Below are 26,604 nucleotides of genomic sequence, written 5' to 3' on the forward strand. Positions count from 1 at the left end.
CTTTAATAAATAAACCATGAAAAACATCTCTGTTTTCAACAAAAAGATTGACACTGACACATAAAAATGTTACAGCTGCTCAAGGAAGGTCTTCTGTCTTATTTAGTTTGGGGTATTTTGAAGTCAAAAGTGTGTTTGAGGGTGGGTTGGCTTGAATAATGTGATTAAAATTGCTGATTTAGACAAGTAAGCTGGAAATACTGAATTTTAATCATGTTTCAGTATGTAGCTTCTAGACATTTCCCTTAAAAATAGTTGATTCTCTTTGATTCCTATAATTTGATACTATTCAACAACTGGGAGCACACACTGGAGCAATACATGTGTAAGCAATTACACAGCTTCACATGCTGCTAAAACAGAACCATTCTGTTAATACCTTTTTCCCGAGAGAAATTAATTTTTTACTTATTGTTTGCATTAAGTTGCATTTGGGAAATGAAACTCAATTTAAAAAATACAAAACCATGCTTTCATTTAAGCCATTTCGTAACATTTTTTCTCCTTGACACCTCAGACAAATAAAATATGTGTATCCACAGGTAGGCACTGCATAGATGTGTTACTGAATCGTCCCTCTTCCCTGAGAGCTGCAAATACTACAGGTTTGTGGAGGGGATTTCCCAGCTCTAAATCAACTACCCAGTGAGTAGAAATAGCTGTGAAATCCCCTCCATAAAGCTGCCAGAAGGGTTCCAGCTGTGGAGGGGGAAGCAGCAAATTCCTGCTCCCACAATTGGGTTGGAACCCTTACCAATTAAAAAATATCCCACTCTTGGGATTTTTTTAACCACAACTAAAATAAATTAAAATCAATTTAAAAAAAAGATCACAGACTCACAGAATGGCTTGGGTGGAAAGGAACCTTAAAGCTAATCCAGTGCCATCCCCTGCCATGGCAGGGACACCTCCCACTGTCCCAATGTCCAGCCTGGCCTTGGGCACTGCCAGGGATCCAGGGGCAGCCCCAGCTGCTCTGGGCACCCTGCCAGGGCTTGCCCACCCTCACAGGGAAGAATTCCTCCCTAATATCCAGTCTGAACCTGCTCTCAGTTTGAATAGGTGTTATTGCATTGCCTTGGGATGATGGATCAGGAGAAAGCCCCAGGGTGTGAGCAGAGCTCCCAATGCCGCTGCTGGGGACGTGCCACCCACCTGCCCCTCAGTCACTCAGCTGCCTCACAGCCAAAAAGACAGTGTCCAACAGGAAAAGTACTCCCAAAGGATAAAACCCTTGCCACTGCACAAATGACAAGGCCTTTATTGGGAATAAATGTCAAAGCAGAGCAATAGCGTTTATTTTCCAAACAGGAGACACTGATCCTTTGGCGACGCTGCAGGGATGGTGTTATTCCTGCTCCTGATTTAATCCCTTTATCAGCTGCAGAAGCACCAGGACAGGCTTTGGTCTCCCATGCCAGCTCTGACGCACACTGCTGTCCCCACAAGCTGTCCCACCCCTGGGTGCTGCCTCTGCAGCCCAAAGCACCTGGAGGTCCCTCTGAGCACTGGCACTCCTCCATTTGGATGCACTCTGTCCATAAAGATGCTTAAAGAGATGCCGAGGAAGACTTTAATTTATAGCCCCATTCTTTTAATCTTGGTCAGCCAGATTTTTTCAGACATCTCTTTATATCTCCTTATAATATATTGGCTGGAGCAGCAGCACCAGGCAGCAGCTCCCTCACAGGGGCTCTGCTGACATTTATAAACCAAAGCGATTTCTCTTGTGTGCTTTATGTTACCAGCTAAACCTGTCCACTTAAATTACTGCCTTGTAACCAAATCACAACTATCTGTTACTCTGCTCTGTGCACGTTTCCCAGGCTCTATACCAATATCAAGCTTTGCAGAGGCTAAAAACAAGATGATAAATTAATAAACAAATGGAAAACAGGACACGCTTCCACCAGGCTCACAGCTGAGGGAGGATCAGGCACGTTGTGCACCGCATTAGTAAAAGCAGAGGGCTGCTGGTGGAATATGCAGCACACAGTGATAACCAAAGAACCCCATCTCTCTTCTTCTAGAGCAACCAAATGATCAGCTGTGTTTCCTCACTAAAGGAGAAAGGTCTCATCCTGGGCTCCTTTCCAGCACATCATTCCACATTCCACAGGTGGGTTTGTGTTCCAGCATGGGGACAGGGCTGAGCCCCAACTCACTGCACAGCTACAGGCTGGCAAGTTGTACATCACACACTGACCTGCAAACCTCCCACCAAGGTTGTGCAGTAACTGACTGCACTCCTGGCAGTGGCTTCCCCATCCCATCCCATCCCATCCCATCCCATCCCATCCCATCCCATCCCATCCCATCCCATCCCATCCCATCCCATCCCATCCCATCCCATCCCATCCCATCCCATCCCATCCCACCCCACCCCACCCCACCCCATCCCATCCCATCCCATCCCATCCCATCCCATCCCATCCCATCCCATCCCATCCCATCCCATCCCATCCCATCCCATCCCATCCCATCCCATCCCATCCCATCCCATCCCATCCCATCCCCACCCCTTGAACAAAGCTGCCAGCCACTGACTGCCCATCAAGAGGAGCCCAAGAGGGACAGGAGACTCTCCCACTGCAGCACCACCCTGCCCCCTTGGCACAGGAATGTCCCCTGGGAAGGCTGGAGCAAGCAGAACAAAGGTGATCCAGCTCACTGAGGCAGATTCCTGGCTTGTCCCCAAGTGAGCATCCTTGTTTGCCATTGTAAGAGAATTCAAAATCTGTCAAGGGTTTGAAAACAAACCCCAGTTATGAGTCAGTAAGTGGCTCTGCAGCTCTCAAAAATTACCTCAGTGTGTGAGCAAGCCTCAGGTAACATCTGCCTTCCTTTACTCTTTGTTTCTCTCCACGCAGGGAGTGAGGGAAAAGGGACTTTCTTTCTAGTACAGGCAACAAAGGAATCTGGAATCAATATGTGAATGTTCCAGCAAACCACACCAGCAGTGCTGGAGTACTGAAATAATCACACTGCCAGAGCATCCATAATAAGTTATCTGATGGCACCACACCTTCCCCCTTAATAAAATAATGATTAAAAACCACCAGGAGACAAATCCCAGTGAGCAGCAGAGCTCCCCACAGCTGCGTCCCCAGCTCCAAGAGCCACCAGTGCCAGGGCTGGGGACCTGGCTGAGGCTGGGGCATCCCGTGCTGGTGGCACATGGGGACACTGTGCCTGACTCCAGCTGTGCCTGGGTGGATGGGATGTCCCACACCAGCGTGCTCAGAGGAAAACAGAGAAGCCAGACCCAGTCTGGGGGCTCAGCTCACACCCTGACCCCAGACTCTGGTTAGAGCTGCTGAGCAAGGAAGCAGCAAAGCCTGCCTCCGTTTTTCTTTCCCTTCTTTCCAACAAAGGCAAGTCTACCACTCTCCAGATTGTTTGTTACTTCAAAACAGAACATTTTTACACACAAAAGGAAGACATGTAACAGACACAGGTAAGGATGAGATGGATTACTGATGGGAAGAAGAGGCCCAGAGCCTGAATCTCATTTATAATCTCATTTATATACCTTCCTTCCTTTCTTTCTTTCTTTCTTTCTTTCTTTCTTTCTTTCTTTCTTTCTTTCTTTCTTTCTTTCTTTCTTTCTTTCTTTCTTTCTTTCTTTCTTTCTTTCTTTCTTTCTTTCTTTCTTTCTTTCTTTCTTTCTTTCTTTCTTTCTTTCTTTCTTTCTTTCTTTCTTTCTTTCTTTCTTTCTTTCTTTCTTTCTTTCTTTCTTTCTTTCTTTCTTTCTTTCTTTCTTTCTTTCTTTCTTTCTTTCTTTCTTTCTTTCTTTCTTTCTTTCTTTCTTTCTCTCTTTCTTTCTCTCTTTCTTTCTCTTTCTCTCTTTCTTTCTCTCTTTCTTTCTCTCTTTCTCTCTTTCTCTTTCTTTCTCTTTCTTTCTCTCTTTCTCTCTTTCTCTTTCTTTCTCTTTCTTTCTCTTTCTTTCTTTTCTTTCTTTCTCTCTCTCTTTCTCTCTTTCTTTCTCTCCCTCTCTCTTTCTTTCTCTTTCTTCCTTTCTTTTTCTTTCTTTTCTTTCTTTCTCTTTCTTTCTTTTCTTTCTTTCTCTCTCTCTCTCTCTCTCTTTCTCTCTTTCTCTCTTTCTTTCTCTTTCTTCCTTTCTTCCTTTCTTCCCTTTCTTTCCTATCTTTTCTTTCTTTCCTTTCTTTTTCTTTCCCTTCTTCACTCAGCTATAGCCTTTTGCATTAGTTCACTGTCTGATACTCACTGCTCCTCCCAATTAAGTGCCACTGGAAAATGTCATTAATATGCTCTGTGTCACCTCCTCCTGATAGCTGGTGGGGAGGTTTCACAGCACCAGGCCTGGAAGCTCCCCCAGCAGCTGCCCCAGCATCCCCAGCATTCCCCACCTCAGGCAGGAGGAAGCTCAGACACCTGTGTGCACATCCCAAGTACAAACTCCTGTGACAAACTCCTTTCCTGGGGAAGAAATGCTTTACAAATGCACTCCCTGGGCAGCTCCTCCTCCCACGGTACTGCTGGGGAGCCAGAGCTGCCTGCTGAGTGCAGCATCTCCTCAGAGCAGCACCAGCCTGGGCACTGCCTCTCCACTGCTCAGGTAACCAGGGACAGCAGGGGCTCTGCAGGGGATGGGATGCAGGAGGAACCCCTGGGGTGATGCACCATGCCCAGTGCCACGGTGCCACCTCTCCCAGGCGCTGCCCAGCTCGGGCTGGAGGAGCTGGGCTGCTCTGCCTGCGAGTGACCAGCCCTGGTGCTGCCAGCCTGGTTTCATCGCTGTTCTGTCTGATCGTTGCCCAAAGGGCTGACAAGGACAGAAATGTCCTTCTCTTCCTGGGATTGCACAGGAAACCCTAAGAGAGGAGTTCTGTCCTTACAGCATGAGCAAACAATTGGCACTGCTGCTTCCTTCTGCCTCCCAGGGCACCCCGATGGAGCAACACAGGGGTTTGGATGGTGGGTACTGCTGCCTATCTCCCAATAAGCATCTCCTTGGAAAAGCTGCTTGGGTGAACATTGAGGGAGAGCAGCCAAGTCCACACACCACACTCACCATGGCCAGTTCAGCCACGAGAGGCAGAAGGGCCTTTTGTATGACAAATTCCAGCAAAGGTTTATTCCAGCACGCCAAAGGGGAATCAGAGACAAAAGAGCTGGCCATGTGGTGTGCACAGGGTTAATTAGGGGTCAGTGGCCAATGGTCCAAAGGCACTGGGGTGGCACAAAGGGCAGGGCAAAGGGCACTGCCCTACAGGGGAGACACAGAGCCAGGCACCAGGGATACCACAACCAATGAGGGAACAGGGAAAGGAGAAACTACCAGAGTTTGGGACATATGGGGAAAGGAACTGGGGTGGTTCATAGTGTTGTGCAAGGCTCCATGGGGAAGTTTTCTCTTGCAGCCTAGGTGGAGACTCTATAGCATATTCTTCCAGGACACAGGCCAAGGAATTGCCCTGAGGGATTCAAAGGATTCCACACCCAGACACACAGGGAGCAGGCAGGGCCTGATCCCCCAGCCACAGACCTTGCAGGGGCTCTTACAAAAAGTCCTGAATCGGATGAATTGTTGAGAGACTGAATGAAGAGTTCAAAGCACCTCAACAAAACCAAGGAAGTCTCATGTAAGAATTTCAGTTGGCTAGTTTATCTGACAAACCTTTCTGTGACATTCCAAGCTATGTTAATAAACATCCTGGAAATTGACCTGTCAGAATGGTGATGTCTAAGTATGACATCTTCTCCAGCATCTGATTTTGTTCTGTGCTGCACTGGAGCAGGGACAGAAGCCATCTGAAATGCTTTCAAGCTTGCCAAGGGTGAATCTGTCCCCTGTCCAACATCCAGCACAGCTGCTGGAAGCAAAGGCATTCCTGAGAAAGCCCCAAAGCCACCCTGTTCTGGTACATCCCAACAGCAGGTGTGCTCCTGCCCAGGCTCCTCACAGGTCCCAAAGCAGCAGCACTGCTTTCTGCTTGAACCCCACTTGGACAGGGACAGGGAAGAATTGTGGAACAGTTTGGTTGGAAGGGACCTTAAAGATCATCCAGTTCCAGCCCTCCTGCCACAGTGATGCCACCCCAAAAGGGCTGATCCCGTTGCAGTTTCTCATTTAGCAAGAGACAAGTGACCCACTGGTGCTTGCTGTGCTGCTGCTCTCCCGTGGCTGATGCCACAGAGCTCACTGGTGGACTCAGGGTGTTAAGGGCTCCTCACACCACGATTACAGGGAGACAACCCCCCACAGTAACCTTGGGAGAACTTTCCTGCACCCAGGGATTTTTAATGCCAACCTTGCTGCAGTAACCACATCTTTAAGCACCATCCATCAGCCTTCAGCTCAAACACTTGTTTGGCTGAAAAGGGTTTTAGAGCCACTCTTTTGTCACAGTGCTGAGAGGTCTTCTCTGTAATTTGTTCCCCTCGGCAAATAGAATGAAAATGTTTTTAAAATGATGCCAGAATCCAATCCCTCCTCCCGTGATTCAATCCACAGCTAGCAGAGAACAAAGCCTCACAAGGAAGGGGCTCTCCACCAAGTAACCCTTGATAAGAGATGTGAAAGCACCATTCCATTTGGACACTGGGCTGGACGGCGCTCACAACTGGCCCTTTTCCCTGAGCCAGGGCTCTCCTGTGGCACTGGGATTTATGTTCTCCCAGCTGATCAGTGGGTGCTGAGTGCTCTGAACGCTGCTATTCAAACAGAGGCACCCTGTGGGGGAGGCTGGGCTGGGCTCTCCTCACACCACCTGCCAAATCCACCTGGCTTCTCCTGCAGCTCCTGCAGCAAGGGGGAAGGAGGGGCAGGCGAGCCCCTGGGACAGGCAGGGCCGTGGGGACAGGCAGAGCCTGGCAGTGCCAGAGCAGGTCCCTGTGACTGCCACCCACCCTCCATGGCAGCCAAGGTGACGATGATGATGATGGTGGCACACCAGGGGGCCCAGCCTCATGCCCAGAGCTGAGCCTGCTGAACACACACCAAACCTCATCCCTCCCATGCAGGGGAGCCAAAAGGACACGAGGGGTGTCTGTCACACACAGGGCACAGCGTGGCCCTCCCATGAGGTGCCTGGGCCCCCTGGGAAGTCTGGAAGTGATGGAATTGAAGGTGGAAGCCAGCGAGGAGCCTGGGGAGGAGGGATCTCAGGGAAGGAGGGGTGACAGGAGGGCTCCAGGGGGAAATACAGGGCCTCTGATGGGGGCACTGCTGCAGCATCTGCTGATGTACCTGCTGCTGCTGCTGCTGCTGCTGCTGCAGGAGGGAAATGCTTCCTGTGGCAAAGAGCTCCTCCAACAAGTGCTCCACTCTCCACCTCCCTGCTGGGAGGGCTGCTCTGCCTTCAGTGCAACAGCAGCAAACACACCAGGAAAAAATAACCACAGGGCAGGAAGAAGAAGGGGTGTCCTTTTGTAGAGTGGGCACAACCTGTTTTCACTTTGCCAGCAAAGCCTTCTCCCCAGCTTCAAGGCAGGCACTGCAGTGAGTTACCACAGCCCTGGGTGCAGCAGGAGCCATGTGCTCAGGATTTAATACAAGGCACTTAATTTATTTTTTCTTCTGATACTGGGCTTGAAGTCTGTGAACTGCAGCAGTTTAGAGAGTTTAATCCCACAAAGGTCCGAGCAGAAGAAACAGAGAGACCAAACATATCCAGCCACACTGATATCTCATCTCTCAAATGGCACACCAGGCTGCAGAGACACTGCAGCGACCTTTGTCTCACCACGTCCCCAAGTCAACATCCATGAGAAGCTTACTTACAAATGCCAGTTTTAATCCCTTTCCAACTCCCTACAATATTTATCCCCAAGCCAATGCTACAATCCATTCAATAATTGTCATTCCTCAGGTCTATTTGTTACTCCAGAAAGCCCATCTGGGATGCTGAAGGCTTGGCTACGTTCAGAGAAGATCAATGCAGGATGTAGGCAGAGAAGAACAAGGCAGCTGACCAGGAGAATTGAGAACCTGACAAAAGGAACTGAGGATGATATTAATTTTGTGGGATTTTAGGCATTTAATACCTTTTGAGAGAGGCTTCTTTACTATGATGGAGGTTAGCACCTCCAGAACATCATCAACCATCGTGTCTCCCACATGTGTCACTCTCAGCCTCTCCTCCTCTCTCAGCGACTCAGGAGAGGGCCACCAAAGAACCTGGCAATGTGGAGGCACAGAAAGGACACAATAGGGAGGGATAATCCATCAGGACCAACACCAGTGTGAGAATCAGGAGGTTTAAAACAGCCCTGGTTAATCTGTTGTTGGAAACAAGGAGTTAAAGGCTAAAAGGGCTCAACTTGAGGAGGGTAAAGGAGCTAAAAAGGAAACTATTTTCCAGGGGAGGGCTGGGAAGCTCAAGAAGGGGATTCATGACCAGGCCTCAGCACTCCCTGTTCCTGTCCTCAGCTTCTGAGTCTGTAACTCAGCGCTGAAATTGCAAGGATGAGACACGCACAACACAAACTCCCTTCTCCCAGCTCCAGCTCGCAGTGGGAGCGTTTCAGGACACGCTGTGCCGCTGTCAGGGCGTGCAGCTGACTGCCTTGGATCCCCTCCGTGCTCGATGGGTGTCAGCTGCCTCCCCTCACCCAGGCCCCAGCCCCGTCCCAGCAGTGGTGCCCCCCAAGCCGGAGCATCCTGGGGCCGAGGGCTCCGCGGGGCTTGGCCAGCACTGCCCGGGCCAGCCTGGAGGTGCTGCTCCCACCCCCTGGCTGCCAGACCAGCAGGATGGATGGGCAGAGCTGCCTGCCAGCCCTGCTGCCAAGGCAGAGTGAGAACAAATTTGGATAATAAAAGCTGGAATAAGGAGATGCCTTGGAGAGGGCGCTGGAATAGCGCTTTGCGAAGCTTCAATTTAAAGCCTTGTTTCTACAACTAACGCAGCTTTAAGGGACATTAGCCTAATTTCTGTCAAGAGAACTTGCCAACACTGCAGTATTTAAGATAGACACTAAAGATGTGTTTTATCTCACAGATAGATCACTGGGAAAGGAAGGAGCTGTGCCACACTTGGTTCACAGGAAAATAAATTGACGTTCTCCCTGGGCCTAATTGGTGGATGCTGTTTTATAACACCACATGCACGAGCAGCCTCCCATTTTATCAGTGTGCAGCTGAGATTGGTGCCAAATCCACTAGAAAGTGGGGCTAGATACAGGAACCCACGGGGACATGCTTCAAATGGGCACCCAAGGACACAGAGCTGGGCATTTTCCAACCACAGAGTATCTGAAACATTGGGCCATGTCCTGAAGGGTCAGGGCCTTCTACTGATGGTGCTCACCAGCTGAGCCGTAGTTGGTGGGGGGGCTTTCAGGGCCAAGGGGAGAAAACCGGGGATAGAAGAAAAGAACTGTCTTGGCTTCCTCAGGACCAGCAGCAGGAACTCACCTGGCCTGGTTTTTAGAGATGCTCCATTGTGAGTCAATAGAAAGCAAAGAAAAGAGAGGCTGTACACTGAAGCTTCAGGAGAAAAGTGTTGCAAGCTCCTGCTCCCATCATACCCCACTCTGAGGAACTAAAACATTCCCAGGAGTCGGAGTATATTAAGGCTGGCATGGCTCCACATGTCCCACGTGCCAGCCTTGGAGCTGGGTTTGAGACATGCCCAAGATAATGCTGGTGCCACGGCACAAAGGCTTGTCCCAGACTTGCAGCTTCTGCAGTGGAAAGTTGAAAATGCCCTTTTATTTGCAGTTGTTACACAGAAATAACAGCCATGTAACGTTGTCCCAGCCTTGGAACAGAAATCAGCTCGCAGAGGAAGCCTGAGGGAGCGCGACCCTGAGCTGCAGGCTCGAGGGCAGGAGGGTGGCTCTGCTCTGCCACGGATTCTGCCCTTGCAGAAGAACTAAATCACTACAGCAGCCTGAAATGTCCCTCGGGAAGGAAATCCTCTCAAAGACAAATCAATAACTCAGTGTAATTTTAGCATGCAGCCAGGAGAATTTACATTGCCAGGAAGGCTGAGAGCTCTGCCACAGAGACAGAAGCACAGCATCATCAAACAGCCCTGCAACAGACCCTGCACAGAGCACGGGCTCTGGGTGTTCACTGCCAAGCCACGAGTCTGGGCTCTGCATTTTGGGACCCCACAGACCCAAATCACAGGGACAGCAGCACGGATGTGGTCCAGCCAAACTCCCTTGGGACAAACCCACCTTTCCCTTTTCTCCTCTGCGGCAGCAAGGCTGCAATCATGGCAGTGCTGGCAAACACTCCAGATCCTGCAGGGTGAGACACACAAAGCTCAGCTAAACCAGGCTCAGGAGCAGAGGGGGAGTGCTCCAGCCACAGCCCCCATCCCTGGCCAGGGGTTCCCACCAGCCAAGTCACCCACGAAACAGCACAACAAGGATGTGCTGCAGCCCCCAGTGATTAATGAGACTGCAATTTACGTAATTATATTAATGCTAAGTACACTCGGAGCGTAAGTTCAAGGGAACTGATGACACTGTAGAGGACAGTTCAACACTGAGCAGTAACTCCAGCAAAAAGGGGGGAGAAAAAAAAAGCCCCTAATTATTCAGTAGCTCTTCTCCCAGATTCTCAGGGTCAGCTTGGAGGAGAAGGTGGCCTGAATTATATTTTCATTTCCAGAACATCAACAGAATTGCTAAGTGAGTTCCAGCAGCAGTGTCAGAGCCTGCCCATTGTTATGCATGCCAGCCCCGTCCCCTCCCTGGCTCTGCCGCATCTCCTGCCAGCGCTGCCACCACCGAGCCCTGCTATCCTGGGGACACAGGACCAGCTCCTGTGCCAGTGTTTGTCCTGGTCCCCAGCACAGACAGACAAACTGCAACAACCAATTCCTCAGAAGCCAGGTGTAGCCTCCATGTGTGAAGGTGCAGGAGCCTGTCCAGGATAAGCCTGAGGAGCAAACAGCCCAGTCCAGCCAGCAGAGGTTTGTGCACAGCCAGCCCTCTGCAGAGTGCCTGTTGGCACAGCCACAGCCCCTGGCAGATGTGGAGCCTGTGCCAGGGCATGCAGAGCTGGGAAGGACTGTGCCCACACACACACAGAGCTCTTCCCCTGCACGCCCACCTGGAGCCATGGACACATTTTGGAGCACCCGTGCTGGCCACAGTCCTGTCACTCCTCACAGGTTCCTCTGGTGCCAACAAGCTCTCACACAGATTGTGCCATCAGTGCTGATGTGCTCCAAGAGCCTCAGCCTGCAAATCCAGCTTTACAGCAGTTACCAATGCACACTGGGCTTCTGCATTGCTTCATTGAGACTTGAACCTTTACAGGGGCCTGGAGTGCCAGGACACAGGGAATGGCTCCCACTGCCAGAGGGCAGGGATGGATGGGATATTGGGAATCAGGAACTGTTCCCTGGGAGGGTGGGCAGGCCCTGGCACAGGGTGCCCAGAGCAGCTGGGGCTGCCCCTGGATCCCTGGCAGTGCCCAGGGCCAGGCTGGACACTGGGGCTGGAGCAGCCTGGGACAGTGGGAGGTGTCCCTGCCATGGCAGGGGATTGGAATTGGATGAGTTCAAGGCTCCCTTCCAACCCAAACCATTCTGGGACCCAATGACTCTGCACCTCTGAAATGATGAGATCTGCCTGCAGAGCTGCCCCAAGGGCCAAGGTCAGTGCTGGAAGCTAAAGGTGCATTATGACCACCCCACACAAAGCCAGGACAATGACTTGTTTTGCTCCTACAACACACAACACGAAGCTGCCTGAAAAGCCAGGGCAGAAGAACTCTGCAAAGACAACACAAAACAGGAGACCCCACAAGCCTCATGTGACCCCTGTGTCTGATTGAAAACTAAACTGAATTAAATGAGAAGTCACAAGTTTGGTGTCTCAGGATTGCACTCAGAGCTCTCCTGGTGCCTTCCATGCTCAGCAACCGCATCCAGCAACAGGGAACATGCAGAAGGCAACTCAGTGATGATTAGGAAGACACATATGAAGTTATCCACCACAGAACAACCTGTGTGCACCTACATGTCCTGCAGTACAATCAGAAATCAATAACAAGATGTAGAAACCTTCAACCACTCAGTAAAATATGAAGAACAATTGTAATATTGATTTTAAAAGCACCACTGTAAAGACAGTTGAGAAGAAGCCTGAGAAAGCAAAGCAAAATGCCAGAATTGAAACTTTTTTTTTCCCTCAGAAAGACATTAATAATGGATTTTAAATGCAAGAAAAAAAACTGAAACCCACACCAGATTGTCCTGGTAATAACAGCTTTCTGCAAAGCCCAGCTATTAATGTAACAGGGACGTCCATCAATCAAGCACACAGAAAGTACTTTGAGAGCTAAAAAATGAGCATGCAAACATCTGCATTTGGCAACTTAAATTTTGCCTTTAAGCATAAGGAACATAATAAATTATCAGGAGGTTGGGCTTGAACTTGTTTTCCTCCATCCTGGACCTAAATGCTGAGGATAAGGATGAAGGTACACAAACATGCTGCTGCAGGGATATGTCATGACAAAAAGTGGGCGAAAGGAGCACAGTTTCATTTGTGTTTTCATTTGAGAACACTGGTGCAAGAGGACACCAAGCAGGGGTGTAGCATCTCCCTGTGTGCAGTTCAGGGAGCTCCTATGCACCCTTTTCCACCTCCAGCATCCTCAGCACATCCAAGACTGCTGGAGTGGTCCCACAGTGGAGTGACAATGTGCCAGTGTGCTCCAACATGCCCATGGCTCCCCCCTCACCCAGCTCCTTCCCTGCTCCCTGTGGAGCTGTGGTAATTTTGGCAGCTCCTCAGTCCCTCAGTGTTCTCTTCAACCACCACATCACACCTGGGGTCCATCCACGCAGCCAAGCACTGCCTGGGGTGTCCCAGCAACCCCAGAAAAGCTGGATTGGCACCAGGGGAATGGCTGCAGAAAGCAGCTGGGGTGTCCCCACGCCTCCAGTGTCCCCCCCTTGTAAAACACAGCAGGTCAGTGCAAGTGCTGGAGATAATGAACACAATTTATGGATTCCAGCACAGGAGGCTGCAGGCATGGCTGCAACTAAGTCTTAATAAATTCTGAAGAGTGACACCATAAAATGGCATTATGGAAGGCTGTATTTATTGTCTCCCCATGCTTCTCTCTCCAAGGTGCCACACTACACTTAATAACAGTTTTCTCCCCAGCTGCCAGTGCTGCAAACCCTGACAGGCTAATGGTCGGGCCAGCCCTCCCCAAACACACACATCTCACCCAGTACACAGCTTCCATGGCAGGAACAGGCAAAAAGGATTAAACCAGTGCTGCCCAGCTGCTGCCCAGCCTGTCCCCTCCGTGCTGGCTCTGCAGGGCTCCCTGCCACGCAGCAGGACAGGAGTTCTGTCCCTGGAAGTGATGCAGAGGAGGAGCAGCTGCTGCGGGGTGGTACCTGCATGCCCAGTGTCCTGCTGGGACAGGAGCATCCCTGCCCTGCTCTGCTGGGAACACCAAGGCCCTGCCAGCAGAGCAGCCCCACCTGAAACTGCTGCCTGCTGACACAGCAAGCTCCGGGCAAGGCACCAGCACAGCCCTGGGGGGAACCATGGGGAACCAGGGATCCTCATGGAGAACCAGAGATCCTCATGGAAGACCATGGAGAGCCAGAGATCCTCATGGAAGACCATGGAGAACCAGAGATCCTCAAGGAGGACCATGGAGAACCAGAGATCCTCAAGGAGAAGCATGGAGAACCAGAGGACCCCTGGTTCCTGGTGCCAGAAGGGCAGGAAACCTCCCCATTCAGCATTCCCACCTCCCCTACCACTGCAGTGTGCACTTCCATGGTTCCATATTTAGCTTTTGCACCATGGATACAGTTTTTCTGGAGCATAATCTCCACTGAGTTTCTTGTTCTTCCTGCTGGTGTAGTGTTCTAAGCCTGCAAGAAAATCACTTTGAGCTTCAGGCAGTGCCTTGGGTGTGGATGGAGACTTGACAAGTATAAAGATGCTGCTGTTCCATCCCTGCCTGCATCGCCTGCACTGCAGAAGGCACAAAAAAAATCATGTGAACCATCTTTAGTTCTCTTCAGAATACAAAAAGGTAACAAAAACCCCCAAACTCACACCTATCAGTTTATCAAGTACAGCAAGCCGTACAAACAGGAGTGCAGGTGTGTTTGGCACTCACAGTGGATGGAGCTGAGTGTGAACATCTCCTCACCCAGTGTCCCCCCCTCTGGCCTCCGTCTCCCTCCTCTCTTGCCAGCTGACAGCCACCAGCTCTCCTCAGCAGCCTGGCTCTGCTCCTCCTCCAGGACAAGTCCTTTCCCCTTCAGAAAGCAAACCAAAGGTTTAGAGAGCATCTGAAGAGATCAGTGTGTGGAAGGATGATGAAACAGGAGTCAAGTGAAAGCCCCTTGGCTTCTCTTCCAGCAAAGGCTTTGCCCTCATGGACCCCCTTCCCTGCAGCCTGTGGCTCCTGGCTCCAGCCCTCTGGAACCACAGCTCCCCAGCAGCTCAGACATTTCCTGCTGCCTCTTTTCAGAGCAGCCCTTTCTGTGCTTGCCCTGCTCAGACTGCAGCTGATGTTAGTGGGGCAGCAGTCAGCACCACCACCAGGGCTTGCAGCTCTCTGTGAAGCCACTGTGAGATTTTCTGTCTCAAAAAAGGCACTGCCAGACAGTCCCTGATAGCTGAGCCTGGAAACACCTCTGGGATCAACCCCTGCTCCAGCAGTGTCCCCTCCAGCCCTAGGGCTGTGCTCAGGAGGGTCTGGGATGTCCCAGGACTCCATCACCTCTCTTGTGGAGCTGGCCTGCTCCAGTCACCCTGCAGTAACCAGATTTTTCTGTGTTTAAGCAGTGTTTTCTGTATGTTTTGCCATGGAGGTGTCTTGGAATGGCAGCACAGCCAGTGGGGCAGCAGCCACTCCTCCATCATTCCCTCAGACAGCCTATAAATACCTGCACTCCACCTGTAAAACCCATCACCATGTGCACCCCCCTTACAGCTCCAGCTAATCCAGATACAGCCAGGGATAACAATTTTTTGTGTATTATCTGGTGAAGAACAGACAGATAACTGTAATTAGTAGCACCCTGGTTAGGTGAAATGATAGTGTAATTAATGAAGATCAGGTAGGCTTTGTTTCAGATAAGGAAAGCAGCAGATTCTATCAAAATGTAAATGCAGCTCAAAATCCAGCCTCAGTGATCACTTAGAGGTGCTTTTAGAAACACCACCAGCCTGAGATGCAGAGGTTTCGCTTGGGCTGAATGACACATCCTGAAAATAAACCCTGGTTCAGGGCTAACATGTAAATTGTTGATTAGATCTATTTATTCACACCCCACAGTGATGGGGGAGATTTGCAGCTCCCTGCTCCTCCTCTGGCTTTGCAGGATCACTGGCACATTCCTGTTATTGCTGCTTGCAAGGACTCTGCAACCCCTGGAGCTCTCCAGCAGAAGAACAGCAGCAATTCCAAGTGACAAGCTGCACACATTAATTCTGTATTCACATAACATCCTGCTGCAAGTGAATGACCCAAGCAAAACTTCCTGCAGTCTGAAGGATCAGGCAGAAAAATCAGGAGAGAGGAGACTGAGTCCTTTGAATCAGAAATGTTGTCCCTCATTAGAATTTCCAACACCACCACCCTTACTCCTTCCAAAATGTAAACACATAATAAAAAATTAAACGTTACTATGGCGTGGAAGAGTTCTTTCAATAAATGGGAATTAGCTGTACAAAACATCAGGACAGACCCCAGGAGATTACATTTCCTTCCCCAGCTTTTGCTGGTAAAGCAGGGCTGGAAAAACAGAGCCATATTTATTTTTTAACTGGGAAGCTTCCTCAGGATGCCAAAGGAAGCAGCTTCAGTAAAGCAGAGCCATTTGTCTCAGTGTGCTTTCAAGTAAGAACAAATGCAAAACCAGCTTCTAGACCTCAAGGAGCATCAAATAGCTTTTTAATTTATGTCCCAAATTCCCTGCAGATTCTGAAGTGAACAGAGGGCAGGGTTCAGAGAAAATGCCTCGCTCAGTCAAGACAGCTGGATGGATATTCTGAGTTTTCCTCACAGGAGAAGGTGCTTTTGCACCAGAATGGAGCAGGCACAGCACGTGGCTCTGGAAGGATCTGTGGAAAAAGCAGACCTGTTGCTTGTGTGACCCTATAAATAAATGTATGGAAAACTGAATAACTTAGGAAAGAAAAAGGAGAAAAAAAAAGAAACTGGAGCCCCATCTGAGCAAGAGGACAATTTGCAGGCAAGAGCTGTGAAGGAGCAAGTGAAATATTCCTCACAGGAGCCATCTGACTGTGCTGACTGCTGAAAACCCTCTGGCCTTGTCCCTGCCCGCCCAGAATCAGCTCTGTGGAAGTTTCAGTAAGTCAGGCCTTAACCCACGGGGGAAACTGCAGGGAGGGAGGGCCTGAGCAAGACCATGGCAAACACTCCCTAATTATGGAAAAAGATAATGCTGCAAAACTGTGGGTAAGGGATGTATATGATGCAGACTGAACAGCAAGGAAAAACCAGGGATTAGCCCCTAGAGCCAAGTTCTTTTGTAACAACTGCCACACACATCCCAAGGCCCAAATCCAGCATCTCCTGGAGCATATGGCCACAAGTATCCTGGGAAAAGGGCTCAGAAATGGTCATCCTGGCCACAGGCTCAGACACCTGTGCTCCAGCAAACCTTCAGTCAGGGCAGGGTCTGGGTACAGAGACAGCAATGCCAAAGGGACAGATGTGGAAGGAGGTGGAAAGATGGTGCATCCCCTCAGGGCTGGGGCTGCCTCCTTCACCACCAGCAAATGACAGCAAACACAGGAGAGTGGGCTGAACACACAATGTCTGCAAGATATCTATAGAACAGGGCCGAATTTATGACATTACAGAATAAAGTTGACAAATTTAGGACAAAAAAATCTCTGCAGGAATGCCTGAGCCCAGAGCTGCCAGCCTCTCCCAGAGTGTGTGGTCAGTCACATCCTGCAGCAAACACCAAACACTGCAGTGCCTGTCCCACACAAGATCACACATTTGAAGCCTGAGGGAGTCGCTGTGATTATGTTTGATCAAACCTTCAGAACTGTTTCAGTGACCCTGGGACACAAGTCCCATGTTTTGAAAGCATATTCCCCCAGGAATTTCCCATTTCCCAAGGAAAATGTTGGAGCTTTGGGCCTGCTGTGGCTTGCTGGCTTTGGAAAGAGGAGAGATGCCAGCCAGACTGGAAATTCAAGATAACCAAGGCTGGAGGCACTGCCAAAACATTTCAGAGGAGGGAAAACATTTTTTTTCCAAAGCACTGTTACAAGCTTGAAATAAATGTGCAGACTGTTAGATAAAGAGAGAGATAAAAATACGCCTGTTATTAAATACCTCTTCTTTAATGAGGTTCATCCTTCTAAACAGCCACGTGAAGGTTATTGGAGTTATTGCAGCAAATCCAGCCTACTTGCACATAAAAACCAGAGCAAGGTATTCCTCATCACCCAGCACACATTTGAGCACCTCTCAGCAGCTCACAGGCTCACAGCATCCCCAGCTTGGCAGGGAGGAGATAAAAGCAAGGAATGAGAGATGTCTTCCCTGGGAAACAGTCTCTCTTCCTTCAAAGCACTTTTCCCCCACCAAACAATGTACATTTAACCACGGGAATGGTTCCACTGCTGATGTCTGCTGCTATTACACCACCAGCAGCCTGAGCATCATTAAAGTGAAGTTTGAAATTATTCTGAAAGCTGAAGCTTAACCTCCTCCTGTTGCAATAAAACCACTGCTTGACTCTCAGCACCTCATCCCCTGGTTTATGGCCACCTGGAATACCCTGCAGGGCTCAGAACTCCACAAACCACTAGCAGGAGTCATGGCTTGGCTTATGGAAACACAGCCCTGCACCCTTGTTTTGGCAGTGCCCACAGCCTAGCCCATGGCTCTGTGTTACAGAAGCTCAGATTTTATTCTGGCTGCTCAGAAGCACAGTTAGTTTTTGGCAGAAGGAGCATCCCTGCAGAAGTCTTTTGTAACCAGTTTGAAACCAGTAACATCATGGCCAGCAAGGGACAGGACTGACCTGACACACCAAAAACCCACCCCAAGCCCACTCTGCTCCTAAACCTGAGCAAGCATTGCAGGGCTTTTCCTCACCACACCAGTGCTGCCAGGACACTGCCACTTCTGCAAATGACAGAAGAGAAGTTTTACCTGCATTTGGGGGGCAAAAGATGGCTCCCAATTAATGGAATTGGGGGTCCCAATTCTGTACAGAAATGCTGAAACCAAGCTGCAGGGCAGGACATTTGTGCTGTGATTCCCTGACCAGAGCTGTCATCCTTCAAACACATCCTCCTGCTGGAGCAGGGGGCTGGGAACCCCTGTCTGCTCACTGTCCCAGCATCTCCTGAGCCCCAGTCCTGTCCTTTCACCAACAGCTGGAGGGAAACATCACCATCCCTCTTACCCAGACCAGGACCAGGGCATGGAGGGTGTGCTTGGTGAGCCCCACCTGCCTGGCATTGCCCCACACGCCAGGCAGGAGCAGCACCTGGAGCTTCAGCCCTGGCACTTCTGCCAAGGACTTGGAATTAGGCACAAGTGTTAGTGACACTGTGCCGCCTGTGATGTGAGGATGAGGGGCAAAGGAAAGCTCACAAGGGTAGGAAGCTGAGAGAGGAGCCCATGAAGGCAGGTGGCAATAAAAAGGACAGGCAGGAGATAAATTAAGGAGATGGAAAGCCTCCTATGCTAGAAGTCAGATTGAAAACAAGTAGAGGGAGAATTACCAGGGACTGTAACTCAGCTTCCAAGCACTGAACATTTGCTCTCAAGTCAGCCTGGCCTTTCCTACCTGCTGGAATCATCCTCCAGCTCTCCTGTTGCTGGCCAGACAAGATTATAACAACTCCAGAGTCGAGATTCCTCCCATCTGCACATCACTAACAAGTCGTTTTATAAAGAAACGTGGAGAAGAAGCATTTCATCTAGTATAGATGAGGTTTTTAAAATTCCATTTGCCTTCCCTCTGTATGCAAAACCGTGCTGATCTGATGAGGCTCCTATTTCCTGGATTAGACATGTCAAACTTTGCAAAAACGAGCATACCCTGGTGGTTTCACTCTGTATTTCACAGCCCTCTCTTGACTGTGCTGCCATAAATATTTCAGAGACCTGCCCACCACTGTCTCAGTTAGGTCTGGGTCAGTGAGAAGCCAATGGTTTGGACAGTGATGAATTCAGCAGAGCAATTAGCAAGAGTTGTTGCAGCTCAGGACATCCCAGCGAGCAGCAGGAGCAGACAAGGTGTGAGGGGACCCTCAGCAGCAGCCAGGTCACCCCCACGGGCTGTGGCACAGGCCTGGCACAGATCCTGCTGCCTCCTGCCTCCCCTGCCTCAGGAACCCCCTCTCAGCCAAATCAGTGCTGCCTCATTTGGCCACTGGAATCCCCTGGAGGACAGACTGGCAGTGAAACTGGGCCGAGGTACTGCCCATCCTCAGCCCTGTCCTTGCACAACAAGCCCTTCAAAGCAGCCCTGAAAACGCCTCCCTGCCGTGGCTGCCTGCAGAACTGGGCTCCCACAGGTGTAAAACCTTGTTTGAGCAGCAAATGAGACGGGAGAAGACCTGTGACGAGCAGGAGCAGCAAAGGCAGCCTGAGGGTCCTTGGGAGCTGCAGCCATGGATATTTAAATGCCAAGCAATGTATCACTGGCTCCCTGCTGAACATGAGATGGTTTCATCTTTGCAGAAGCAGCACCAACAGCATGCTCACATCAGCTTCACTCTGGCAGCCTGACCACCAGCAGCAGCTGTGGCTCCTTGGTTTTTAACTGGGAAATCATTGGGCACTGCAGAAAATTACTCTGGGCAGCACAAACAGTGGGGAGTCACTGCAGGTTCAGCTCTGCAAGGCAGAGCTTTAACCACAGCTGAAGGTGCAGGCCAGCTGAGCTCCCTGCTCTGCCCTGAGACATCCATCCAAAGCCCAGAGAGATCCACGCTGCACCGTGCCAGTCACAGTGCCAGGCTCTGCTCCATCCCTCCAGTCTGCAGGGAGCTGCTCTGCAGCAAAGGCAGCCTCTGTGCCCCACTGCTGCCTCTCTGCAGAGCAATCTGTAAATATTTTGATATTTGGGCAGTGGAGGTTCTCACTTGTCCATCTGGATTGGAAACTGGACTCATTAACTCCCAACTGTCAGCTGGAAAAGCTGCCAGAGGGTTTCTGCCACATTAGGGAGCAGCAAAGGACTGCTGCCACGGGGATGGGCAGAGCAGAGCCCTGTGCAGCTCCAGCTCTCCACTCATCACTGCTGGGGGGCGATTAATGCCCTTTTCCTTTCCCAATTAAACCCCTGCCTCTAATATCCTTGCTCTGAATCTTCACAGCAAACTCTTCCCAGAGGCACCACTGCTGGGTGGAAAATTTCCCACCACTGCTGGGTGGAAAATCTGCTGCTCAGTGATACAACTAGATGGCCAGAGAAATCCAACTTCCAATCATCGTCAGGAATGCTGAACAAAATATTGGGAAATTTGGTGCCCAAACAACAAAAGTAAAATATGTTCCAGCTCCCAAGGGTACTGTCACATGGAGAAAGTGTATTCTGAAAGAAAAAAGACTGCAGAGGAAGCACAACTTTAACAAACTCTGTTACCCGACCATGAGGAGTCACAGCAGGGGTGCGAACCTTCATTCAGAGGAAACAGCAATCCCACTCACTAAACCCCAAAAAACCTCCAGGTTCCTGTGGACTCCAACCATGGACAGAAGGAAAAGCCCTGTTGCAGTGTGTTGTAATAGCCTGTTTTAACTTCCGGGTCCCTTCCCCAGGTGTGCCACTACCCCTCTTCCCCTTCCCCCCTCGCCCCCTGCTGGGCTGTCAATCAGGCTGAACATTCCAGCAAGGCGTCGTGTGGTTGGTCAAGTTCAAAGGATGCCCCTATGCCCAGAGGTCATTGGCCTGTCTGGGTGTCATCTTCTCCTGAGACCCTGCCCCTCTCACCTGGTTGGTGGCTCACCTGTCCCCTCCCCTCCCCCTGTCCCTGAGCTTAAAAAGGTGATCAGACCATGCGGTCATTGTTCTGTTGGAGCAGTTGCCCATATTCAGACCTCTGTAACCATGGAATAAACCTCTGGATATAACCCTCCAGCACAATCCTCTCCTTTTTCTCTTCACCATCGCCTGAAGCCTTTCTCCTGAGGTAACGGGGTCCCTTACAAGCCTGGACTTGTTCAGTGCCCAGCTGCAACCACCAGCAAGCTAAAGGTGTCTCTGGGGTGATTACAGCACAGTTGCTGCCTTTGGCCCAGCAGCGAGGGTCAGACTGGCCCAGGCACAATCTAACTGGTAATATTGGGATTCATATTCCAATAAAGCCCCACAGATGATGCCCAAAAGTCTAATAGCAGAGGTGCTGGAAGCCTGTCTGGGGCACACATCTCCCTTCAGTCTGAGCCTGCACCTGGTGCATTATTTAGTGCCAAGTGAGAAAGAAGCAATGCCGAACCAAGTGTTAAAGGGCTTTGGGAAGTTTCACCAACCTTTCCAGAGCTGTTAGCTCTGGCTGCCTGGCAGAAGAGACAACTGACCTTGCTTCCAAATTACAGGCAGCACAGCTCTTAGGGCAACTGTCTCTCTGTGTTTGCATCCAGCCACCTCCAGCAGCTTGAAGTGTGCTCATAGTGCAAGGAAGCACTTGATCAAAATCCAGCTCACACTGTAGACAGCGAGGAACAAGCGCCCAAAGCATTACAGACACAACAACAATGGAATTTGGGGAGGGATTTGACAGGTTACAGGTTGATGACACTGCTGTACTCCCGGTGGAAATGTGGATTGATGCAATTAGCAACAGGGAACTGGAAACTCAGCAGAGGAAAACTGGGAACACATCTATAAAAGATGAGCTGCTGCACCATTGTAGAGAAGCACAAAATCCTGCGTGAGCTCAGAACAGGAACAAGTTGAAACAGGAGTGAGATGGGGGAAACGCAGCTCCAAGCTCCCTCCCAGTGCTCAGAACTGTAGATCCAAATTCTAAATTCAAACACCTGAATTTGCTTCCCCCAGAGAGACTGGCCTAGTTTGCCGCAGGGATACAACGGGAGAGGGAGTGGGGGTGTCCTGGAGACATGGGCAGCAGCAGGCAAACCCTGAGCCCAGCCAGGCTCTGCTCAGCTGCCAGTGAGTGCAGCCACATGGAAAACATGGCAAGATGCAGAACCAGTGGGATGGACACGCTGCCAAGGTGCGTGGCTCTGCTGCAGCACCAAAAGGTGAATCCCTGTGCAGCCACAGCAGCAGCTGTGCCAGGTCAGCTCCCTGCCAGCCAGAGCTGAGCTCACACTGGGAAAGTGTGGCCAGAGGCTACAGGGATGGGCTCATGCTGGCAGCAGGGCCCCAGCCTTGGCTAACACGTGCTGAAGGTGTCAGTGCCAGTCCTCACAGGGATTTCACTGCAGAAGAACCCCAGGAGACAGAAACCCAGGCTGGCAGCAGGAGACCAAGGCCAGCTCCTCTTTGTGCCACGTCCCCAGTGCTGGGGTCTGTAGCAGTCAGAACATGAGGCAGGACACCATTTAAGTCTCTACAAGAGTAACCAAAATTACTCTCCTCTGTGAATACTGACAAGCTTCCCACTTCCACAAGCCCTTCACTGCATGTGCCCAACATGGAATAAATACAAAAATGAAGCGGAATAAGGCACCCGAGCAGTGGAGAAGGTGCTTGTGAACAAACCCTGCAATGAGGTTTCTAATGATTGCAAGTATGTACATGTTCTGCTCCAACAAAGCTGGTGGGGATCTGCCAGGCTGAATAATGAGCAGGGACACCACACGCCTTCCATACATAATGGTACAGAAATGGAATATAAGTATATACTGCAGCTCTGTGGAACGCAGGGGCTTTTGTAGCCATTTATGTTATACAAAGATTTACATTTGGAAAAGTCATTCTGCTATATCTGGCAGAAATTTCAAGACAAATGGAACCCATACTTATTCTTTCAATGATAATACTGAGCACAGGATAAAGCTCTTAAATTCAGAGCACTTTATAAAAATTAATTACTACTTAGTTCACCCTTGTGAGGTGGGAAGGTATTACACCTGCATATACATGAGGAGACCAAAGCACAAGTGGATTAAACAGCTTGTTCAGGATCCCCGAGACAGGCTAATTGTTGAAATATGTATGCACATGTGCATCTGTGTGTGTTTGAATGGGTTTGGCCCCTCCAGAGCCTTCTCAGCACACAGAGGCCAAGCTGCTCTGCTGGGCTTCTCTCACCACAGAGTCCCAGGCATGTCTAATGAAAGACACCAACCCAAAGAAAGGGAAGAGATTTTTTGTGGTTTGCACAGATGGAAATAAAAGCTAGCTTTCAAACAGGCGAGGAACAGAAAAACCATTGTTAAAAAGCTGTGCAGTGCTCCAGTGACAACTCCTAATCAGCTTGCCGCTGAGCAGCACCACACCGGAGCACAGCAGACCTGAGAATCCACGTGCCAACAAGCGTTATAAAACCTGGCCCTTGACAAATGAAGAGAGAAAGGGCTGTGGAGCCAGTGACAGAGACAGCCCCCCACCCACAGGGGCTGGCAGCCCACTCCTCCTGCTCCAGTGACCTGAAAGCCCTGGAGCAACCTCTCCCCTCCTTGGACGCTTTGCTCACCACCTCCAGTCCCTGCACTGGGTCACCGAGTCCTCCTCTCTGTGTGAGCACCAGCAAAAGCACACATTGTCATGGGCACAAACAGCTCTTGGAGCGTCTGCAAGGCTCCTGTCAGGCTGGCAGGTGGGTTCCAGAGGCATGCTATAATTAGCAGTTACCTGGACGCAGGGTTTGCCACTGACCCGTGGGGTAAAACACTTCCAGGTCTTCAGGATCAACGTCATCCTCTGTCCCCAGCTCCTTCCCACTGTCATCCTTTATGTCGCTCTCTTCTGTTTTTGTAAGGGCAAACACCTTTTGGAGAGAAGAGATTCAGCTCATTAGCAATTGCATCTGGGTAATTTAGTGCTGGCTGAGAATACAAAATTTTTTTCCTCGCCAGCAGATTTTTTTTTTTGACATCTGAGATTCTTTCCACATGGTTAAATTTAGATTTAAAGTATATTGAAGGTTAAACATGCATAACTAGCATGACATTTGTGCTGAACAAAGCAACGCAGCTTATTTCCTATTCCAGAGCAGGTTGCAGGTTTCAAACCAGCTCTAACAGAGCCTTACCCGTATTTCAGTCAGAGGCAGGAGCCCTGGCTATTATTAGGGTTGTATAACATTGTAAGATTGTAAGACCCCATTTTCCCTTGCCTAAAAATATGTCAAACTTTTAACTTTTTCAGCTGAAATTTTCCACACGAGTGGAATGCCTCAAGGCTTATTGGTTGGTTTGGGGTTTGGTGAGGTTTTTTGGGTTTTGTTGGGTTGTTTTTTGTTTTTGTTTTTTTTTCTTTTTCTTAAATGCACTTATTTCAGGCTAGGAGAAGATTTCAGCTAAAATGGTTCAGCTGTTTCCAAAATAGGACATGGGAAAAAACACACCGAGCTGCCCACATGATACAAATGCGAGGATCAATCCTCTTCTCCACCCTCTTGCAGTGTTCTCCAAGGCTTTTAAAACAATGAGGCAGGGATTTAATCACCACCTCCATGGCAAGTGCAGCACGAGGCTGGCAGAGGTGTGGGAGAGCAGCCAGCACGAGCGGCTCGATGTTACACCAAGGGAAGAACAGCAGGGAAAAAAATCCTTGCTGTGAGGGAAACCTTGGTGTTCAATGGAAAGCCTCCCTAGGGAGCTGGTGGGAGTCACAAAAACCTCTGGAGAGTGCACAGAAATGACCTGTACTCTCACACCAGGCACTGACTCTGGGTCTGGGCTGTTCTGGTTCCAGCAGGAACAGATGAACTGGTCCAGGCTCATCATCCCCACAGCTCAGTGCCTGCTGAAGGGAATATTTTCAGCTTCTGAGATCGCCAATTCAGTCACCACTGAGGAATTTGAGTTAACCACCCTACAGGGAATGATTAGTCCTAATTGTTGGCAATTAAAATGGAGTTACAGCTCACTTCATGAAGTGTTTGGTTCTTAATCCTTAGGATGTTTTCACTGGGAAAAATGTAAGTAAATTCAGAGGTTAACTGGAAAATTCTGGGACACATTCTGCCTTCAGTTCTTCCACTCTTTGGGAAAAAATGCATGCACATTTTCTGTCAGAATTTGGATGCTCTGCATATAAATATCCGTTTCCAGCCTAGAAGAGTCTTTCTGAGCCACAGAAATGTCAACCTGAGCAAAACATGCAGAGTAGCAACAACAGTGTGGATGTGGCACTTGGGGACGTGGGCTGTGGTGGCCTTGGCAGCACTGGGTTAAAGGTTGTACTCAATGATCACAAAGGTCTCTCCCAACCTACACAATTGCACAATTCCATGATTGTGGTAACTAACACACAAGGAAGGCTGACAAACCCACAGAATGTGGAAAGCGGCTGCGATTTCAGAAATGCACGAGGAACCAGATCTTAACTCCTGCTTTTGCTGAGTGCATCAGGGGCTTGGAATTGTTTAAATTATAACAAATGGTTAAAGCTCAGGAACAATCACAGCCATAAAAGCCCAGGTTCTGCAGATGAAAATCAATGTTAACATTTTCTGAGCCAAGACTCAACAGGACTAAAAAAGAGTGAGTGGAGCAGTTATTACTTAGCTGATTTCCACAGCTCTGTGATTATCCAAGAGGGAGTTAGTGATACAGGCTATTGTAAATTTACCACCAGGCCTCCCAGTGCTGGATCTGTTCAAACACATAACGGAGACAGCTGATGTTTACCAGCTCTGCTCAGGAAAAGTGTGGGGTTTAAACGCTCAGTAAGGATAAAAGGATGTGACTTGGTTCATTTAAGTGCTGCTGTCACTGCCTGGCCACGGTTGCTTTGCAATACCCCATTTTCATTAGCATTTCTAGCAAAAACGGGCAGCACCACACAAGCGATTCTTCATTTACACAGAAATCAGCAGAACCCTTTCTGGTTTGTTTTCATAATTCAAGCAGGAGAAAGACATTTCCTAAAGAATAATGGGCATTTCCTTAAAGGCAAAAAGCATCTGTGTTTTATCAGTCTGAAGTCAAGTGGAGCAGCCAAAACTTACAGGCACTCTCTGTCCCAGGCTGGAGCAAGAGAGGAGCACAGAGCCCAGCAGCAGCAGCAGGCTGACCCTGGAGGTGCTGGAGAGGAGCCTGGCCCAAGGAGACATTGCCACCAGCCTGAAATGCAAAGCAAAACAAACCCAACAGTATTTTTCTTTCCATTTTTGCAGGTTTCAGGACTCTTTACACAACACTTTGCCACACAGCGTGGGATCAGGGGTGTGACATGGCAGGAGGCACAACACCTCGAGGTGTGAGCACAGGGACTCGTGGGGCTCACTGCTAATGGGGTTTGTGACAGGAAATGCCAAGAACTCATACTGACCCCACAGGGGATGATATCTCTCCTGGAAAATATGAGGAGACCTGCAAGACTTGTTTAAAATCTCTGTGTCAGTGCCATGGATGACAACTGGAGGGAAAAATAAAAAGCTGTGCAATCCCGCGAAGGCTTTTTATGCCTGTGCCTCATTTTAAGCACTGAAGCAGCTGCGTTAATTCAAATTAAACAAAACGACCAGCTGTCCAAGGAGCAGGGG

The 26,604-nt window shown here is 49.7% G+C and overlaps 1 long non-coding RNA gene across 1 annotated transcript in view; it reads right to left on the reverse strand.

Annotated features, from left to right (window-relative positions):
* Positions 1-26,140, reverse strand: part of LOC134434441 (uncharacterized) — a 60,808-nt gene extending 34,668 nt beyond the window's left edge. Inside the window, exons 1-2 of the long non-coding RNA XR_010031863.1 lie at positions 26,068-26,140; positions 23,745-23,880 (exon numbers count right to left, since the gene is read on the reverse strand). This is a non-coding gene — a long non-coding RNA (uncharacterized LOC134434441). The remainder of the gene's footprint in view (positions 1-23,744; positions 23,881-26,067) is intronic.
* Positions 26,141-26,604: the final 464 nt, after the last annotated feature.

This window comes from Melospiza melodia, unplaced genomic scaffold (genome assembly GCF_035770615.1).
Source record: "Melospiza melodia melodia isolate bMelMel2 unplaced genomic scaffold, bMelMel2.pri scaffold_37, whole genome shotgun sequence".
Lineage (NCBI taxonomy): Eukaryota > Metazoa > Chordata > Aves > Passeriformes > Passerellidae > Melospiza > Melospiza melodia.